Source organism: Dermochelys coriacea, chromosome 26 (genome assembly GCF_009764565.3).
Source record: "Dermochelys coriacea isolate rDerCor1 chromosome 26, rDerCor1.pri.v4, whole genome shotgun sequence".
NCBI classification, from domain to species: domain Eukaryota; kingdom Metazoa; phylum Chordata; order Testudines; family Dermochelyidae; genus Dermochelys; species Dermochelys coriacea.
In genome coordinates, this window is record NC_050093.1 from 6,950,769 (window position 1) to 6,971,628 (window position 20,860).

Sequence of the window (20,860 nt, forward strand, 5' to 3'; positions counted from 1 at the left end):
CTCCCCATGCTTTTGTTATGCCTTGACCCTGGTCCCACGATTTTTTGCAACCACAGAAAATTCAATTTCATGGCAAGAAACCACAGATGATTTAGTGGTCTAGGGAAGGAAAAGCCTGAGAACCACTGCAGGATCATGGCCTCAGTTTATATTAGTAATGATCATAAATCATTCACCTCTTTCTGACCAGCGAGTTAATTCTATTATAATTATCCAGGGATATTACCTTCATTCTTAACTAGATTAGATGAAGTCAGGAAAAAGCCGCTACTGAATCCTGGAGCCCATTTAAATCAGGGTGTCTCTCTGACAATATTGTAGCCACGTCTCTATAAAAGTATCCGATTTCTCACAGCTATAACTAGAACTCCATCATGCTGATGAGCAATCAGAGCAGGGGCTTGCTCCCTTTGGAAATATGACTCTCCCTGCCTGGGAATGCATGATGGGACCGAGCCAACTAAGTCAGCTGTGTTCTTCCCAAAGGGATTCCAGGTTTATTTTTAAAAGGTTCACAGATCAGAGCATAAAGGGAAATAAAATGTAAAGTGAGCGGGTGACGGTTGTGCACGGTTGTGCTAGATTTTCAAAGGCAGCCAGCATGCATAATCCAGGACGGATGTTCAGAAGAGTTCACTCCTGCTTAGGCACCATGATAAGTGGCCAGGTACAACATGTTAGGTGCACGTTTGGTGCTGAGCTCTTTTGAATCGTTAGCCCTTTTTTCATTGCCTAAATAGGAGTTCAGATCAGAGAGGAAAGACGGCCCAGTTGTAAGAGCTCCAGCATAGGATTGGGATTCGAATCCCTCTTTTTCTGTGTGACCTTGGGCAAGGTCAGTCTTGTGCCTCAGTTCCCCATCTGTGCGATGGGGATAATGCAGGGGTGTTGTGAGGACAGAGAATGAGAAGTGCTCAGCTACTCCAGTAATGGAGGGCAGATAAGTACATAAATCCACTGTAAATCTGGCCCATCACGTGCAGTTTTCAAATGTGGACCATGTTCAAACAAGCTTTTAAGGCTCTGTCCTGTGATGAGTTGTGTATGCCCTCAACCCTACTAGCTTTTGAAACCTAAGCAAGTGTTTCAGGATTGGGCCCTAATGCTGCATGCAACAGATCCCCCATTAATAAAGAATCTGCCTTCGCCTTTACTCAGAATCAAGCAGTGGGTAATCAGGGGGTTGTCCTGGTCACCCAGAAAACACAGGCCCTCGGGAAAATCTATGACACTGACCAGGAAATGTGGAACTTTGAAAGAGAGAAGCTCGGTAATCATTATAGGGGAAATAAGCTGATCCAAAGCAACCACATGATCTGTTTTATTTTGCGTTGACACCAAACAGCATGGTAGTGACAGTATTGGAACTATGGAACTGCACATATCTTTCAAGACGTGGGAGGAGGTTATCAAGCCTCAAAAAAAAAAAATGTCAGGAAATGGGTTGTCAGCAGAGAAATAAATGAGGAAGATTAAATGTAACAGGCAGAGAGGATTTACTAACTGAGCCCTCTTCAGCTCTGCTTGAAATCACCCCTGGGATGACTGTCGCCCAAAGTGTCACTTGCTAGTTGTAGTAAGATGCCACGCTCTTTTTGGTGCTAAAATTGGACTATGGAATACACCAGGGGCCGTGTCCCAGTTGGGCAAGTGGTGAGCTGAGGTTTCTGCTTGCATGCTAAGCTATCTCTTTTATTGTTACCTCATTGTCCCACCCCCATTTGCCTGACTTGTCCATCTGTTGTCGTTTGTATTTGTATTATCGTGGACTGGGACCTCACTGTGCTAGGTGCTCTCCAAACAAAAATGATGGTCTCTGCGCCCAAAGTTACAAGCCAAGTATAAGACAAGAGACAACAGGTAGAAACAAACGAGGGAGCGCAAGGAAACCATGTTGGTCATCCTGTCTGACACCCGACCTCTAGGACAGCTCTGTGAAGCTTGACTGCTTGCATCTTTCACCAACAGAGGCTGGTCCAATAAAACATATTCTCTCCCCCACCTTGTCTCACCTATACTGTAAGGTCTCTAGGGGAGGGGCTTCATTACTTGTCTGTATGGTGCAGGGGTGGCCAAACGTACTGACCCCCTGAGCTGCGTACAATAATCTTCCGAAGTTCGAGAGTCGGGCACACCTGCCAGGGTGCGCAGCTTCAGTCCCGCTCCTGCGGAAGCCACAAGCTCCCGGCAGGCACCTCCTGTGGGGCTGAAACCCTTAGCCCTACCACCCTGCTGCAGGGTAGAAGCCCTGAGCTCCCCCGGTCCCAGTCTGGTCGGTGGAGAATGGGGGTGCGGAGAGTGGGGGGGACTCTGTGAGCAGCACTTTAACTGTAAAAGAGCCGATGAGCAGAGTAGAGCCCCAATGCTTAATTGAGGTTCCTAGGTGCCCCTGTCATACAATCCTACTCTCCTAAGTGCTGCTATGGCTCTATTACTTACTGTCATGTGCGTAAAGCAAGTTGGATTCGTACATAGTCTTTAAATACTGACTTTCTGACTATTAAAGCATCGAGATACATGTGAATGGTGCTTTTGAAAATCTCAGATCCCATAATTTGGGAGTCATGGGTTCTCAACAGCTTACAAGGTCAGGCTCTAAATCAATCAATCAAATACCGGTCTTTTGAAGAAGAGCTGGTTGAAATTTTTCAAATGAAAAATGTTTATGTTGAAAAAATCCTTTTGTTCATAATTGGACATTTTTTGCAAAATTTTCCAAACATTTCTGGGTTTTTTTGGATGCAACTGGAAAATGAAAATGAGCATTTTTTCAGTTTTTCTCTCCCTCTCCTACTTCTCCCCCCTCCCTTTTCTGTGACAAAACAGACACAAGAAAAATAAAGTGGGTGCAGGGAAAGAAGGAAAAGGGGAAAATGTACCCCCCCCTTTGTTTGTTTTAATAAACATTCCTAGGAAAAATTGGGACTAAATGAAAAATCCTTCCCTTGCAAAACCTGTGGGATGAAAATGACTTTGAAAGTTTTCACAACAAACTTTTTTCAACCAGCTCTGATTTGAAGGACAATTCAATTTCACTGCTGAATTTGCTTAATAGAGACATATCGTGGGTCAGCTCAGTAAAGCCATGCAGACAATTCTCAGTGCACCGATAAAGACTAATTTGACATACCAACAACAGCACGCACATAGCTATGCTCAGATTAGCAAAAGCTCCGGAGCAGAAAGGCAGCACTTGTAAAGCTTTTTGTCTCAAGATCTGGGATTACAGAAGAGGAATGGCAGATTGCTGACAAAGGCTGGCTGCAGGGCCTATCTAACCTGTTCAAATCTTGGGTCACAGTGCATCATTTTTTGTCAGTGTGGAAGAACATCTTTACATGACAAAACCCAGATGCCCAGTGCCTAAAGCTGCAGTGCTTAGACCAAGCAGCCATGACACACACAGCCCAGCACTGTCATCTTTTGTTCCCAATTAATCTTGTTTTCTGCAGTGTCCCAGCGTCTATTAACCTTTTAAGATACAACAATATTTTCCCAGCGCTATCCAATTCTCAGTAGAGTTACAGCATTAGCAGTTGCTGACATTGGGCGGCTTGATCAGGCTGTCATTTAGGCTTAAATGGTTCTAGGCTCTATACAGACTTTGAGTTTTTCATTCAGACTGTTTCCAGTGTAGGACCAAATACTTTGCTGGTGTAAATTGGCACAGCTCAATTGTCTCCAGTGGCGTTTCACCCACTTATGCCAACTTGGCTTGTGAAATTGCTGGGCCTAATTCTCCACCCAGTCCCCTTTGATTTGAGCAGCTTGTTTGTTTCACGACTTCCATGAAATGCTACAGGAGGAGAGTCATGGCAGTCTGGCCCTGAAACCTAATTATTACACTGCCCAGCCCTCTATTTGGACTCTTGTAACATGCAGCTTTTTTCTGTTTTAAAAATCAGAGCAAAGCATTTCAAAGAAAAGAAACCTCCTTTGGTGATTTCACAGCTTTCATTTCAATCAGTGGATGCTTGAGAAATGTCATTGACACATCTCCCTTCTATACTATTGTCTCTTTCGCTAACAGAGGCTGGTCCAATAAAAGATATTACCTCCCCCACCTTGTCTCACCTATACGGTAAGGTCTCTAGGGGAGGGGCTTCATTACTTGTCTGTACAGTGCAGGGATGGCCAAACTTACTGACCCTCTGAGCCGCATACAATAATCTTCCGAAGTTCCATTTAAGTTCAGAAGGGCTGATGCGTTTGATGAGCAGGGAGCCGTTCCTGAGTGAGAGAATAATGACCCCATCTTGGCACACATTCCCAGCCAGAGGGGTGGAGGGTGGTAGAGAGGATAGAATGTCATCTGGGACCACAGTTTCCTCCTTTCTCTCCTCACTGTAAACACCTGTGTGGACTTGGCTAAATGGGGACAATCTGCCATATTATGGCCCAAATTCTGGTATACCAGGGTCCAGATTTTCAGTAGTGCTCAGCATCATTCAGCATCAAACCCAGTATCCAGGAAGTGTGATTAAAAAAAAAAACAAAAACAGTAATTTGAGCATAGGTTTGGGATCCAGGAGTAAATGAGTCCTAAACAGAAAAGGAGGACTTGTGGCACCTTAGAGACTAACATTTACTTGAGCATAAGCTTTCGTGAGCCATAGCTCACTTCATCGGATGCATCAAATACATTTGTTAGTCTCTAAGGTGCCACAAGTCCTCTTTTTCTTTTTGCGAATACAGACTAACACGGCTGCTACTCTGAAACCTCAGTTCTAAACGTGTAGCTCTGGGTGTGTTGGTTCACCTCTCTGCCTTAGTGTCCCCGTCGCTAACAACACTTACCTGCCTCCTGTGGCGGAGGGGGCGGGGCTGTGTGGATTAATTCGTTAACGCTCAGAAGGTACTTTGAAGTTTAAAAAGTACTGAGTATTTTTTTATTCATGAATGTGGTGAATAGCATGTGGTTAGTCAGGAGAATCTGTTCTGCTGTTGATATATGCCCTTGTACCTCCCAGCAACGTGTGCAGGCCAGCTAGTTGCTGACTAGGCTCCTTAAATCCAGACAAACAGTGACAACTTGTGATCAGCCATACAGCTCTCTGTCAGTGCATTTTCAGCCCTACTGGGAGTAGTCCTATTCTTGGGGCTACTGATTGTATTGGATTGTACATTAGTGTTGTAAAATGTAATGTCAAACCTTTACCAGAGGAGTTAGGACAAGACACTCCAACTCATTCGCACTCATTAACCAATGGTCCTACTTGAGCTCCGGTCTCTGAAAATATGGGAGTCTAGGTTCTGATCCAAAACACATTGAAGTCCATGGGAATCTTTCAGTGGGCTTTGAATCAGGCCTCTAGCATTAATAATTCACTGTGTCGCCCTATCCCAGTGAGTTGGTGGAAGTTTGAATTCATTAGGTTATATTTCTTATACTTGTCTGTCATGGTATTTACTACTTCTGCACCCGAGATTTATAACAACTGAAGAGAGTTATAGAATGCGCATTTTCTCACTAAAACTTATTTATTGAGCCTTGAATGCATTGACTTATGTGGACATTTTCATAATTGGTAGATATTGGATTCCAGTATTCCTGGGGAAATGATTCATCTTTACTGGAAAGATGTTATATTCATGACATTCTTCATCAAGGTTAGCTACTTTTCTCTTTCATTTTATGTAATCCTGAGTGGAACCATTTTACTTGTTACGAGCATGTTGATTTCACCTCTTGTTTTGAGGGGTTTGGTTTGTCCCCTGAAAGTAAGGGAACATGGGCAGCTCAAGACTCTCATGTAAATATGTTTTTCCCTCTCTGTATCAGTTGTTGCTTAGCTCTGTATCAAATACTCTACATATCTTCATCTTGGTGAAGGCTCAGTAAAATCAGAGGGGATGAATCTGTCCCAAAGTCAGTAACAATTTTATTACAATGTATTCATTTTTCCTCTGAGAAAGTCTATGAAATTTAATAGTGATGAAATAAATAGACTTCTTTAGAAGTTGAACAGGGTTCAATAGGATAAATTTCTAGTTAAGGCACTGGACTGGGTCCCCGGAGAGCTGGGGGTCTTGGCTGTGCCACAGACCTCCTGTATGACCTTGGGTAAGTCACTAAATCTCTGTGCCTTATTACCCCATCTACAAAATGTGGGTAAAACTTTATTTGTCTCACCTTTTAATCTTCCGTGCATACTGAGATTGTAAGTGAGGCAAGGACTGTTTCTTACGATGGGTATGTACGGCACCTACCATAATGGGGCTCAAATCTTGATTGGCACTTGCAAGTTATACAGTAATACTAATACATTTTTATAATAATATAAATGACTAAAATAGAACAGAGAACGGTCTCCTTTTTATACAAGTTTTATTTTAAACAAATATCCTGTAGAATTCTATACCTGGATAAAATTTCCATTCCAAAATTGTATAGCATGGTTAAAACCCCCCTTCAAAAGAACCACGTAGAAAGGCCAGCATTGTCCATTAAGGGTTAATTTGTATGGGATGAAAATTGGCACAACTGTGTCTTTAAATGCTTTTGCTTAGCTATAAAATGATTTTCTCCTTTTTCTACAGCGATCAAAAATAGCTTTAGGGGTTATAAAAACCACTTTAACTAAAACAATGACTTAATCATTTTGAAAAATTGCCAGCACGTTGTTCCTCAGAAATCCTGAAGAGATGTTTGCTACTTGTTTTTAAATTACCATATTAGTTAACTTTGAAAAATGACAGTTATGCACATGTTATTTCTTCAACTACTTTTCTCTTTCCCAGACACACCAGGAGTTTGATAAATAGGAGGCCCCAAACATGAGGAAAATTCAAGCTATTTGGGTGAAATTGTGTGCAGCCTTCCCTTTAAAATGTTCAGAAATGAAATGAGTCCCCAGAATCTTGGCCCTTGTAATTGGACCACATTGCCTCGATTCTCGGGTCCCCTGGGTGGGAGGTGTGCAGGAAGTCTGCCTGACTGTGCTCTGTGCTCGAGATAAATGGAAAATTTCAGTCTTCACAGTGTCTATCTGACACCTTTCGTCAGTGCTCAACCCACCTCACAAAACTGTAGTTTAAAACGTATGTTTTTAAATTAATAAAGCAAACTCTGCGCTAGCAATATTCTCAATGGTGCAACTCTCAAGGGCTTTTTTGCCTCAGTTCTCAGCCATGCACCTTTCTGTGTTGGAAGTTGTGCAGAGCTCTCCAGGCCCAATGGAAGCACCAGAGGGCGTCCTTACTCCTGGAACTCCTGGGGACACAGTTGCAGTGCCCCTGCCTCCTGTTTCTGCCCCCCTCTCAAAGTCCAGAAGCTGATTGCAGTAATTGACTTACTGTAGTGCAACACAATGATAGCCTGAAGGCTCCGTCTTGAGACCTTTACTCTAGCAGAACTCCTGATGAGAGACCAGATTGTGGTCGTCGTTACTGCAGTATAAATTGGGAGAGAAGGGAGTGACTCTGAATTGTCATTGAAATAACTGAAAGATGTTTCTGAGGCCCAAGGAGTTGTATGCAAAATCATAAATAACAAGAAGCCAAAATCGTGATCTCCCTACTTAGGTTTTTACTCAGTTCTTTCTCACGCTCTTTCTTCCTGCAGGCCTGCTAAGAACGAAGTAAAACTATGAAAGGCTCCTAGGGTTTGGCCCATTATTATTTGATTGTACAGAATGCTCGCTCTCTTTTTCTCTCCCCCTCTCAGGGTGTTTTATTGTTTCCTATCATCATAGTATCTGAGCACCTGCCATTTACAACAGATTGACAATAGTGAAGTCCTTAGCAGATTTCATAGGGTTTCTGATGCTCGTGGCTTTTGGGGGTTACGACAAGCTCTGTGTGGGGTACTTTCTTGGGAGCGGAAGTGGGGATGCAGAAGGGGGAAAAGAGGGTGCGTATCATTCTGGCTATGGTGGCAAAGCTTTATCATTCATAGTTTCATGTTCTGGAAGTCCTCAAATTATACGTGATCAGGCGCTTCATTGAAATGCCCGAGGAAATCCTCGTTTGGTCAGCAGGTGGCACCAGAGGGATGAGCAGCAGTGAGCAGACTAAAGCATGAGATTTCAGTTTTAAAAGACAAGTGCTGACTATTGTTTTGAGCTTTTGTTTGTGTTTAGTTGGGACCTTCACACTGGAGCAAACTTGGGGGGGAAAAAACCAAAACACAGCCACAGTTTGAAAATATTGGACACACAGAGCAGTTTGCTTGGCTAGTCATTTCCTGTTTTTTCCCAGGCTATTTTCTCTGATATTTGTTTCTCCTTCACAGTTTTCTCTCAAGCCTCCCACCCTTCTCCTTCCCTTTGATTCACAGTCTGTAATCTTGTATTTGTGACATTGCAGGAAGTTGCTCTGGAAATTTAATATGATGCCACAGATTCGGCGTTTCTGTTGCAGGATCAAGTAGGAGAAGACTGGTATGGGAAGCAGGAAGCCTTTGAACAATAAATGCAGAGCAGGAAGTACGACAAGTCAGAGGCACGCTGTAGATAAATACTAATCTAAGATAGCCATCTAATTCTAATCGAGTCTCCTCTCAATCCATCTAAGCTCAGATGCACAGACTGGGTTTCTATTTTATCATCCATTTCATTTTAATTTAATCCCCCATTTAGCTAACGAGCCAGTCTTAATCGAATCTGATCTTTCCATCTAATTCTAATATCATCTCTGGTCACCTATTTAATCTCCCCATTTATTCATTTTTCTAGCCATCCGGTCTAATCTAAATCTAATTTAATCTGTCAACACGTCTCAATGGCCTGTCACTGTAGTTTCCAGACACCGATGCATCCCTGAATATAATCCCATCCAATACTAGGAATACAGCTGCTTCCTTATACTACAGTTTCCCTCAGAACTGGTGTTCTCATGGAAGTGCAGTGAAGGTATTTTCACCCTCTACCTTCGTTCCTGGGAGATATCTAGATTGTCAAATCTTTGGGATAGGGACTGTTTCTCACTGTTTGTCCAGCACCTAGCACAATGGGGCCTGGGTGTAGGTTGAGGCCTTTCACTGCTGCTGTAATACGCATAATAAGTAATAATGATCAAAGGTGGGCGGGGGAGGAGTCTTGAATGTTTCAAGGACTTTCCAGTGACGAGGGGCCATCAGCTCGCTTTAAAGGAGCAGAGCACCAGGACTAAGCAGAAATGTTACCTGGCTGGCTTGCTCCAGGGCGGGGCAAGAAGGAGATCTCTTGCCCCAGCAGATGGTGGATAAATGGATTGGAAGGGACTGGGGTGACCAGTTATCCACCTAAAGGCCTCAGTGGCTGGAGAGGGGAACGTGCCATTTGGTTACCCCATCAGAGGAAATCATGGTGCTTGGAAGGTGGGAAGCAGGCTGCAGGGCCTCTTCCCGTAAAAGGCCAGGTAAGAAGGGGATGGAATGTCGTGCAACCTTGTAAGTGCCCCAGTGAGACATTCAGAGAGAGACTTTGGGTTCAAGTAGGAACATAAGAACAGATCAATGGTCCATCTAGCCCAATATCCTGTCTCTGACAGTGGTCGGTGCCAGATGCTTCTCAGCAGAAATGAACGGGGCAATTATCAAGTGATCCCTCTCCTTTTGTTCAGTTCCAGTTGTCAGTTTAGGGATGCCCACAGCATGGAGTAGGTGGAAAGTTAGAGTAGGGGTGGTAGTGCTCCATGTTTTTACCAAACAAGTTTGTTCCTCTCGAAGGCAGTGTGTGGGCTGGCTGCGGCAAACAGGAAAGCCCTGGTCCTAATCCCAGCCCTGCCACTCACCTCCCGCTATGCCCTGGGGCAAGTCATTTAACTTGGCGAGTGGTATTCTCCATCGTGGAGTCTTTAAAACCCCAGATTGGATGTCTCTTTCTAAAAGATAAGACCCACAAATCGTTGGGTTTGATGCAGAAATCATTGTGGGAAATTCTCTGGACTGTTTTCTGTAGGAAACCGGATGTTAGATGATCATCAAGATGTTGGGAATCATCTAGAAAGGCATAGATAATGAGATAGAAAATACCATATTGCCGCTATATAAATCCATGGTACGCCCACACCTTGAATACTGCGTGCAGATGCGGTCGCCCCCATCTCAAAAAAGATCTGTTGGAATTGGAAAAGGTTCAGAAAAGGGCAACAAAAATGATGAGGGGTATGGAACGGCTTCCTTTTCATCTTGGAAAATAGGCGTCTAAAGGGGGATATGATAGAGGTCTATGAAATCATGAGGGATATAGAGAAAGTAAATAAGGAAGTGTTATTTACTCCTTCTCATAATACAAGAACAATGGGCCACCAAGTGAAATTAATAGGTGGCAGGTTTAAAACAAACACAAGAAAGTATTTTTTCACGCAACGCACTGTCAACTTCTGGAACTCCTTGCCAGAGGGTGTGTGAAGGCCAAGACTATAACAGGGTTCAAAAGGGAGCTAGATAGATTCATGGAGGGTAGGTCCATCGATGGCTATTAGCCAGGATGGGCAGGAATGATGTCCCTAGCCTCTGTTTGCCAGAAGCTGGGATTGGGTGACAGGGCATGGATGACTTGATGATAACCTGTCTGTTCATTCCCTTTGGGGCACCTGCCATTGGCCACTGTCAGAGGACAGGAGGATACTGGGCTTGATGGACCTTTGGTTTGACCCAGTATGGCCGTTCTTATGTTCTTATCATAATGGTTCCTTCTGGTCTTAAAACCGATGAACCTCTATGCGTCATTTTTCCTTATCTGTAAATTGGGGATATTAACGCTTTTGTATCTCATGTGTGGCTTAATGTCTGTACAGTGGTTTGAAAAATATTAAGCATTATTCAAATGCTATTTATTGTTTGGTTTGACGGACTTGGTGAAGTGGGTGGATTGGGTCTGTCAAATTGGTTGGTTTTGTTTTCCGCTTTGGAGTGGCTGAGTTTTACCGTGTGTGTGTGTGTGTGTTTGTTTTTTAATCTGAGACCTTTCTTTAAATTGAAAAAAAGGACTTTTGGGAACAGTGGAGGAAAGTCAACTAAAATATCTGAGCTCAAAAATAAAGTAAAATTAGGGAAATTGCTTAATTTCCGTCTGAGGTCACCCGTGGACTCCGTGCATTGAAATTCTGGGCACATGCTATCGAAACAAAATGCAGCCTCAGAGAATTAATGGGGCAGGGGGAAATGCATCATGCGTTAGGAACTATTACATTCCATAGAAGAGTTCTTTGTCTCCTGCCCCCAAAATACATACGCTGGCTATGAGCAATTTCCAAAGTCTCTGCGCAGTACCTTGAGGGGAGGGTGTGTACTGCATGGAAAAGTGATTAGAAGTCAACTTGGAGACACATTTTGGTGTAAGTGATTGTGGAATTCTTTTTGGAATTAAGAATTGCAAGGAATTCAGTATGATTAATGTTAAGACAAACAGTGCCAAAGGCAGTCAGTACTTTTTGTCACTTTCATCTAATCTTCTGCCAAAGGGAACAGACTCCCTAAAATATAAATTAAAATAATATAATGCATCAAGGGTTAGAAAACTCATCTAATGAAACTATCAAGGCCACATTAGGCAGCTCACAATGATAATATCCCCTTCTGTAGAGTGCTTTCAATCTAAGGATCTCAGTTCTTCGTTAATTAAGCCTCACAGCTGACCTACTAGGTTTGGATATCCATATGGTACAAATGGGTCAAACGAGGCACAGAGAGCTTAAGTGACTTGGCCAAGGTCACACAGCAAGTCAGTGGCAGAGACTAGGCTATACTTAGGAATCCTGACTCCTAGTCCTGTGCTTTAACCACACTTGTACCTTTGAGTTCAGGAGGGTTGACCTCATTCTCATGAACTCAATGGGAACTGCAGATGGTCAGCACCTCTTGGAATTTGGCCCCGGCTAACTGGGCAGGTTCCTACCTTGCCTTTTATCGAGGCTGCAATTGATCTGGGCTCAATCTTTTAACATTTTCCACCGAGAAAAGGCTGCAGGGTCATGACCGTGTAACTTGCCTTTATCAGGGCGAGGCGGGGGGAACGGTCACATCCTTAGAGTGGTGCTAAAATGACTTAATCTTGGACCAAATTCTGCTCCTGCTCCCACCGTGCTGGCAATGGTGGGAACAGTAATACAGACAAGGCATCAGCATTCTAACAGCTCGGAGTCTAGAATGTCTCTGAGCTATGATGAGAATGTCTGCAGCTGGTTTCTAGGCTATCGCTATCTCAGCCACTGACGGGGCTGCCTCAGTGGGAAATGTTAATCGAAAAGGATTCCCTTGCACCTTGTGTCAGTGTTTACACTTGTGCTTTTTACACCCACTGCAGACTCATTCTGCACAAGCATAAATGATACTGCTAGGTGCAACAAATTGGAGAGGAAGGCCCACTCTCTCTCTCCTGCAACCGCTTTCCTCCATTGTATTTCTGCCTCTGTCCTGAGGCTATCTGGAGCTTCCTCCTAGCCCGGTTTTGCAGACTCGGGGTTCGGGTGAATTATGGAGAAGCAACAAATCTTCTGCTACTTTTTCAGAACCCTGACATTTTTTTAGATTCATCCATCACTAACAGGGATGTCTCCAATAATTCCCTCTGTTTTTCACATTCCCCTCACCCTTTCCAACTCTAGTAGACATCAGGATCCCCGTGTTATCATTCACACCAGTACCAAGAGGGTGTAAAATACACAGTGCTGTAGATAAGGCACTAGACTGGGAGTCAGAATATTTGGGTTATAAAGTTTGCTCTACTACTGACCTGCTGTGACCCTTCCACTCTCTTTCCCCTCCTTCCCTTTGTCTAGTCTGTTAGATTGTAAACTCCTCAGGCTAGGGACAGTCTCTCACTGTGTTTGTACCCCACCTAGCACAGTCGGGCCCAGAGTTTGATGAGAGCCTCTCGGGGCTAGGGTCGTATAAAGAATGTCAAGTCACTTTGCACACGTACAGATAACTACATGAGGTGCATGGAAGTGGTGAGTCACTGGGTTTAAGTGAAGACAGCATTTGGCTTAATGTTCATTCCCTGCTCAGTGCACCACATCAGTGAGTCTGAGCTGGCGTGAGTCTTGCACTGTATGACAGCATTTTGTTTTCAGAATAGCACAGAGCAGCTAAGGTTTCGATGTATTATTTGCTTAATGTTCAGAGAAGGTTATTCATGAAGCATGGCATAGTAAGACTGCTGGGAGCTGGACTGGATTATACTATGGCACCAAGAGAGCGGGGTGAAGTGTTCATCACCTGGAGTAAATGGTTGAGGGGCAGGAGAGTGCTGGGAAAGGGGATAAATTGCAATAATTGCTTTGCCATTTTCTGTGGACTAGATCTATAAACCTAGCAGCTTTTCCACATCCCTGTAGGTAACTGTACAGTATCCAGACATCCTGATTAGCACTATGCAAATAGGGTCTACAGATGTGAGTAAATCTGAATTTCAGAAGATCTGTATTTGCATTTTGTGTTTTTTATTGCGCTAGGGAGCCATTTATTGAACCAAAATAGTTGAAGGTCTGGGGTCTTTCCACCATAAAAGAAAAGACCCAGATCTCGTGTTGCTTTGGCCTGCTCTGTGTGGTGGTAAAATAACTATTGAAAATCCAACAGAAATACAAAGCAGAGATGGTCCCAAGTTGCAAAATGTGAACTGAATCTGGCTCCAAACTTTTCCAAAGTTCAGGGAGTGCTCCCTATTATTAGCTGTGTATTGTACAGTTTCACCCGGAGCCTCAAATGAGAACAGCACCTCCCATGTACCAGGTGCTGTACAGACATGTAATAAGAGAGTCTCTGCCCTGAAGATCGTACAATCACAGATGAGATAAAGGGTGGGAGAAAGGTAGTAGAATTATCTCTATTTTACAGTTGGAAAGCTGAGGCAAGGAGATGTTAAGTGACTTGCCCAAGGTCGCACAAGTCTCTTGCGGAGCTGGGAATTGAACAGAGATCTCCTGAGCCTCAGCCCAGGGCTTTAACTACAAGACCATCCTTCCCCAACGCTGGGGTTTTGCTTTGGTCCACCTGTGCAGTATGGACTTCACCTTTTGGGTTTTTCTGTCTCCAACTCTGTGCTTCTGCCAGAAGATTTTACACAGGGGCTTTTGTCCGTAATACTATGAAATCAGAAGTCCTTGACTGAGTACGACTAAGTGTGTCAGGACTTTGTTTCTCTTGATTCCCCAAAGAGTTTTGGATCCTTCAGAGGACTGTCTCAGTAATCCTCAAATTCTTTATCACAAGGATTCCGTGGCAGTCTGCCATTTCTAATCATTAAATAATCCATCATTGTGGTCTGCTCAGTTCTCTTTCGGAAGTAGCAGTTGGTCCCCCCCACTAATGCCTCTCTTGGCTGGGGTGGAATTTGGTCTAATCACAGTGACAAAGAACATACCCTACTTTATATACTGTCTTCATAAATCTCGTGCATTCTTTCTAAGAATGTGCTGGGTGCACTTTACAGACATTCGAAAGACAGAGGTCCCTGCCTCAAATAGGTTCCAGTATAAACAGAGTCTGCTCCTATATTTGGGAAGATCTGGGCATGCCATACTTTTGGCAGCGAAGTAGTTAAAGTGCATACTGCCAACTTCCCCGAGTACAAGGCTGCCATTTCAATCATAAGACTCCAGTTCCTTTGGGCCAAAGTCTGACATCGGCAATGGAACTGATGTTATCCAGCCAATCAGGGGCTGATGCATCACTTGTTTGAGCACGCAGCAAGTAGTAACCCAAATGCGGCCTTAGCAGCCAAGAGAGAACAGAAGTGTGTGTACAGGAGAGGGGGCAGCCTGGTTAATTTAGAAGTCTTTTAAAAATATGACTAAGTTTCTTTACATTATTGAAAAGTCTCTTTAAAGAGCAGCTGCCTCCTATTAATACTGCTTGGGATGCTAATCTTCCCTCTGATCTATCTTTAGAGAGCTGCCAGCACAAATGGGGATGTAGCACAAATGGGTGATGTCAGTCACTATGTGGGTTTCAGATCTGGGCCCAAACAGCTGAAAACACAATGGTGCCTCCCTGAAGGAGGAAGGGGGGAAAAAGGGAAAGAAAATAATAGATCCAACTTGCTCTTCAGATGGATTTGGACAAACAGAAATCAAGCTGTTTGTCATCCATTCTCCCCTCAGCTTTAAAAGTCTGTATGTGCAAAAGTGAGAAGGGTGTCTTTGTGGTCTGGGTTCCCTTGGGCAAGTCACTCGTCATCAGATTTGCGAAAGTTTGGGGCCAGGCTCCCAAGTCCTCAGCGTCCATAACTGGGGCCAAGTTTTCAGAAGAGCTCAGCTCCCATACAGGTGCCGAAATAAGGCTCTGATTTTCAGTAATGCCCAGCAGCTCATGCCGTGACTCTCCTGGCTAGATTTTCAAAAGCTCACCGCATACTCAGGCCCTTTGAAACTCTGGCCCCATATCCTTATTGCCTCATTCCCATCTGTAAAATTATGCTTCCTTTTGTCTTGTCTGTTTGGATCAGAAGCTCTTTGAGTGTAGTGCCTAGCACAATGGGGCCTCAATCTAGACTAGTGCAAATAAGAATAATACAATGCTGGAAACTGATGGTCACTGAGCGCTCTCTGCACCGCACAGGATGGGGCTGAGGGAGAAAGGGGTTAGAGCAGTGGACGGAGCTCCGAGCGGTTCATGTTTGGCTGTTTATCTGAAGCTCCTTTGTCGAGAAAACAGACGCAGTTGGAGTCTTTCCTCATATCCACCCGATTCGCCCAGGTACTGCAAATAATAGCCTTACTTGTGGTATGACATCACTACCACGTGTTACTGAAAACCCCATGTTCGGGAGCCGGCAAAACAAAAATAGAAAATCTGGCCGAAAGAGAACTCAAGCGAGCAAATGAACAAACAAAGATTTTCTCAGCGCAAACAAGACTCAGCTTCCTGTCCCTTGCCCCTAGGAGCTTACAGGTTAGAGAAGTCCCAAAAGGCTCAGCAGAGGAGAAGAGTTCACAAGAGGGATGGGGATAGCTTGGGAGGAGGACAGATCCATGGGAGAAGTGGCTTTTGAAGAAGGTATTTTTGAAGGAGGAGAAAGAGGTGCTTGGTGACTGAGATGAAGGAGAGTGTGTATTCCAGGCAGCCGGCATCAGGCTGAGGTTTGGTCTACACTAGAGACCTATATCAGTATAACTGTCGCTCAGGAGTGTGAAAAATCCACACTCCTGAGCGACGTATTTATATTGACTTAACCCCTAATGTAGACAATACTATGTTGGCAGGAGAGCTTCTTCCACCAACACAGCGCCCACCTCTTGGGCTGGTGGATTAACTATGCCGATGGGAGAGCTCTCCATTAAAGCGCTACGGCAGCGTACCTGCATCGATGCAGCATTTTAAGGGTAGACTTAAGAGTGGGAAAGGAGACAAAGGGGGTGGGAAGAGAGATGCAGGAAAGGGGACATGTTAGGGGCTTGAGTTTGCTGCCGTAAGAAATGGAAAGCCGGTGGAGGGGGTTCAAAGAGGGCGGCAGGCAGATGTGATGTGAAGGATGCTTTCAGTGATTGCATTTAGGACAGAGCTGGGCATTAGTGAGGCCGAAGAGGAGAGATTTGCATTAATCAAGGTCAGAGATACGTGTCAGGGCATTTGCAGTGGGTACAGTGAGGGGTTATCGTGGCTATCCCCTCATCTCAGGAATGGAGTCTGAAGAGAATTGCAAAAAGAAAAGGAGGACTTGTGGCACCTTAGAGACTAACAAATTTATTTGAGCATAAGCTTTCGTGAGCTACAGCTCACTTCATTGGATGCATACAGTGGAAATGCATCCGATGAAATGAGCTGTAGCTCACGAAAGCTTATGCTCAAATAAATTTGTTAGTCTCTAAGGTGCCACAAGTCCTCCTTTTCTTTTTTGCGAATACAGACTAACACGGCTGCTACCCTGAAACCTGAAGAGAATTGCTCATTCAGGCTTGCTCGTTGCAGCTATACTGTAGCATGGGCCCATGGAGGGGCACTGGGCTAGGATTTGGCAGACCTTCTGGTCTCAGCTCTGCTGCTGACTTGTTAAGTGGGCGTCAAGCAAAAAAACCTCTAATCTCCCTGTGCCTTGGTTTCCCATCTGTAAAATGAAGACAACAGTCTTTTGTATATCTTGCCTGTTTAGATTGCGAGCTCATAGAGGCAATGATATTTGCCTGCCTTTGTAAAGAGCTTTGAGTTTGACAGTGAAAAGTGCTGCATAAGAGTTATAGATTCTTTTATTATTATTATTATTATTTATTTAGTAAAAGTGGTCAAACGTATAGTCTGTATCTCAAACAGAAAGCTAAGGAAGAATGTCTCAGGTTTATTATTATTTATACTACAATCGTACCTAGAAGCTCCGCTGTGCTAGGCCTAGCCGACTCTTAACAATTAGATCAACCTAGTTATGGCGCTCGGGGCTGTGAAAAATGTTACGCCCCGAGTGCTGTACTTAGTTCGACCTAACCCCTGGTGTAGACGTGGCTAGGACAACGGAAGCGTTCTCTCGGAGAGGTGGGTTAATTACATTGATGGAAAACTCCCACAGTGTCTATACTGTGGCACAGCTGCAGTGTAGACGTACCCGTACTTTGCACAATGTCTAAAGGTCTGTCTACATTGCAGTTAGAAGTCTGACTGCAGCACGTGGAGCCAGACCTGACCTAGCTTTGATCTAGCTCAGATAACGGCAGTGAAGCCTTGGTGGCATGGGCTAGCCGTTGAGTACATACTGGAAGTCTTGGGTGGGCTTGTACAGCCTTTGCGGCTGCTGCTCCTGCTGTTGTTTGAGCTAGCTAGATTAAAGATCGCTTGGGTCTGTCTATCAGTGCTGCAGTCGCACCTCTAATTGGTGTAGACGTACCCCAAGACCCTTTTCTAAACAAACAAGGTGTGAAGGGAGACAGAGGTCAAGTGACTTGCCCACGATCACCCAGTGCGTCACTGGGAATAGAACCCGAGTCTCCTGACCCCCAGTTCAGAGCGCTATCCACTAGGCACTGCTGCTTCACCGAGATATAATTCAGGCACAACCCCCAACCACCCGCTGCAAGTGACTTCATTAGGACTTTGAGCAACAACTGCAGGACTTGGCCTTTAAATGATTAAATAAATACTGTGCGAGTATACGTTGGCTTCTCCAGTCTTCAGTGGTTTCTTGGTGTTATTAAAGTAGGACAATGTCAGGGTGCCGCATCCGTATTCCTTAGGCGCTGACAGCTGGTTGCTGATAACAAGGTGATGGCTCCTATCTTGAAGATACTTAACAACGTAAGCAAACGAGAAGCTTGGTTCGTAGGATGGGTAAGGCTTCCATTTGGCATCCAGCATATTTCTTGCTCTAAGGTGTTGTCCTTTGACATTAAGCTGAGCTCTGAGCAATTCCCTTCTCCCACGTCAAAGGGGATTGTGGGCTGGGGGTGGGGGGAGAAATGTGACTGGGATCAAAACTCTCTGACTTTAATTTCCTCTGCTTTCTTAATCATTTCCTGACAGTCCTTGAGCTGCCAGGAGAAATCTTCGCACTGATACGGTGTAATAAATTCCGTGGCTCCCTCAGTCTCCATGGGGTGAGCGATAAGGTTTTTAAATAATAATAATAATAATAATAATAATACAAAAAAAAAGCTAGTACCTTTTCTTCATCTTCAGTTGTATCGTTCCTTCGCTGGGATGCTTTAATAAACCATTGATTTGGCTGGCTCAGACCACATCTGCCCTTTGGTAGTGAGGGCTTGTCTACACAAGGATGCTCAGGAAAGTAATTCTGAAAAGAGCAACCACACCAGGATTTAATGTGGTTTAACTAACCCACTTTAAATTTGCATCTTCATTTAATTCAGATTAAAAGTGGCCTTAATTTGAGTTAGTTTAATTCACTTTGGAAGGGAATTAAGCTAAATCCGATTAAAGCCACTTGAGTTTTGAACAAGTGTGTCCACATAGGGGGTTAATGCAGTTTATTTAAACTACGTTAAAATTCACATCTTTATTTAATTCAGATTAATTTTCTTGTGTGTCCCCATGTCAACAAGCCCTAAGTAAGATGCAGATCCTTAAAGGTATTTAGGTTCCTAGCTTCCATTGATTTCAGTGGAAGTTAGGAGCCCAAATATCTTTTCAGAATCTGGGCCTAAGTTAGTTAAAAAAGTAAATTAGTTGAAAGTTGTGCTGTCTCTTTTCATAGTGGTACCACCAGAAAAACTCCAGTGACACTTTCCCTTTCTGCCACGCCATCCAGCTGTGGATCTCAAAGTACTTCCCATTCATTCTGCTAAGCCTTGCAACCTCCACTGTGAGCTATGGAAATAATACCCCTGTTTTACAGAGAGGTAAACTGAGGCCTAGAGGGGCTGAGTAGTTTGTTGAAGGTCCCACATTGAGTCACTGGCAGAGAATGGAGTTCTGACTCTCAGCCACCCTTAGACTACACTGTACTTTCAAGAGCACAAGAAACATTTTACAGCCTCAGTTTATTTTCTAGACTGTAACCAGTTAAACCAAAAGGTGCAAGGAAGGCATGGGTTTTTTACAAGTTCATTATTTAATTTCTCCGGTCTCTCTCCCTGTGGGGGCATTTGTTGGGCACAAGGGCCCATTGATTGGGCACAGCCACATTTTAATATATTATTTTGAAGTTCACAAAGGTTGAATGCACTCAGAGCATCTGTTGTTGGAGGTCTGGGAGGGGAAAGAAGACAAGACAGCAGAACCAAAAGTTACAGGCCTCAGCTCACTAACTATACTAAACAAAGTGGAGATGAGCTGCCCAGGAAAGGAAGGCATTGGTGAAGGGTAGATTCTCAGCCCGTGTAAATTAAGGTAACTCCATGGAAACCACTGGAGCAATGCTGATTTACACCAGCAGAGGATTTGGCCCTCTGGTGGCGGTTTCTGTTTCAAAGGCCAGATTCCGGCTGCACAAAATGCCTGGAATGCCACAGCCAGAGCAGCGGTGGAAGGGTGCTATGCAAAGTTTGCCTCTCATAAATTCCTTGGACCAAATCCACTGTTAGTGTAAATTCAGTGGATTCCTACCAGAGGTGACTCTGACTTCTTGTGGGCTGGAATATCTCCCCGGGATTTCTGTTGGGGAGGAAGGCAATAAGATACTGCTGTTATCTTGGAGCTCTCTTGTTGCAATGAGAAATGTGTACATGATTAAAGGCAGTTCAGGGCTATGAGAACCGCTCACTATTTACTCAGCGTGAGAAGTGTATCACTGCGTGAGAACAATATCTACTATTTCCATAAGGAACTGCAGTATGCATGAGAGGTACCTAGGACAAAGCATCACACCAGGCCACCGTGTAAGTGTACACATGTAATTTAGAAAGCCATGAGGGTTATTTATACGGTCGTATCATGACTATTGTATCAATATTTGGGGGTGTTTGCAAAGAATAACCCAATCTATCGCTCACAGCTGCTTACAAAACAGGGAATTTTCTGCTATCACTGCCCTGTCTGAACACCTGCTCAGTTACTGAACCTAATCAGCAGAAATACTGAAGAAATATATGTTTCTTGCTCTATAACCATGGCTCAGTGACAAAAGATTGGTTCCAGAGCACAGAGTCCTTTACTGAGGATTCCAAGTTGTCTGCACCCTGTTGTGTTTGTTTTTTTGTTTTGTTTTTTTTTTTTTAACCTCAGGTGACAGGTAGCAAGACATAGTTGTTTATGTCTCAAAGATTAGCCAGGTTCCAAGCTGTGCAAGGCTTGATAGATTCTAATCAAGGCCTGGCATTGTACTTGGGAGTGTATTGAGTGTCAGTCGAAGGCAATTCCATCAAACAGTTGCAAAGAAGTGGTAGTTACAACATAAGTAAGAGGGGCTGTGATATTAGGTGTGGCTTATGTTGATGATTGTAGACATAGGATTGGTGCTAAGATTTTCCCAAATGACTAGTGATTTTGTGCGCCTCACTTTTTTGGGTTTCCAAAAAGAGAAAGCATTGAGCATCTTTCCTCTAAAAGTCT

General features: G+C 44.0%; 1 long non-coding RNA gene across 2 annotated transcripts in view; it reads left to right on the forward strand.

Annotated features, from left to right (window-relative positions):
- The window catches only part of LOC119848758, a 92,525-nt gene that overhangs the window by 61,677 nt on the left and 9,988 nt on the right, over nucleotides 1-20,860 (forward strand). The window lies entirely within an intron of this gene.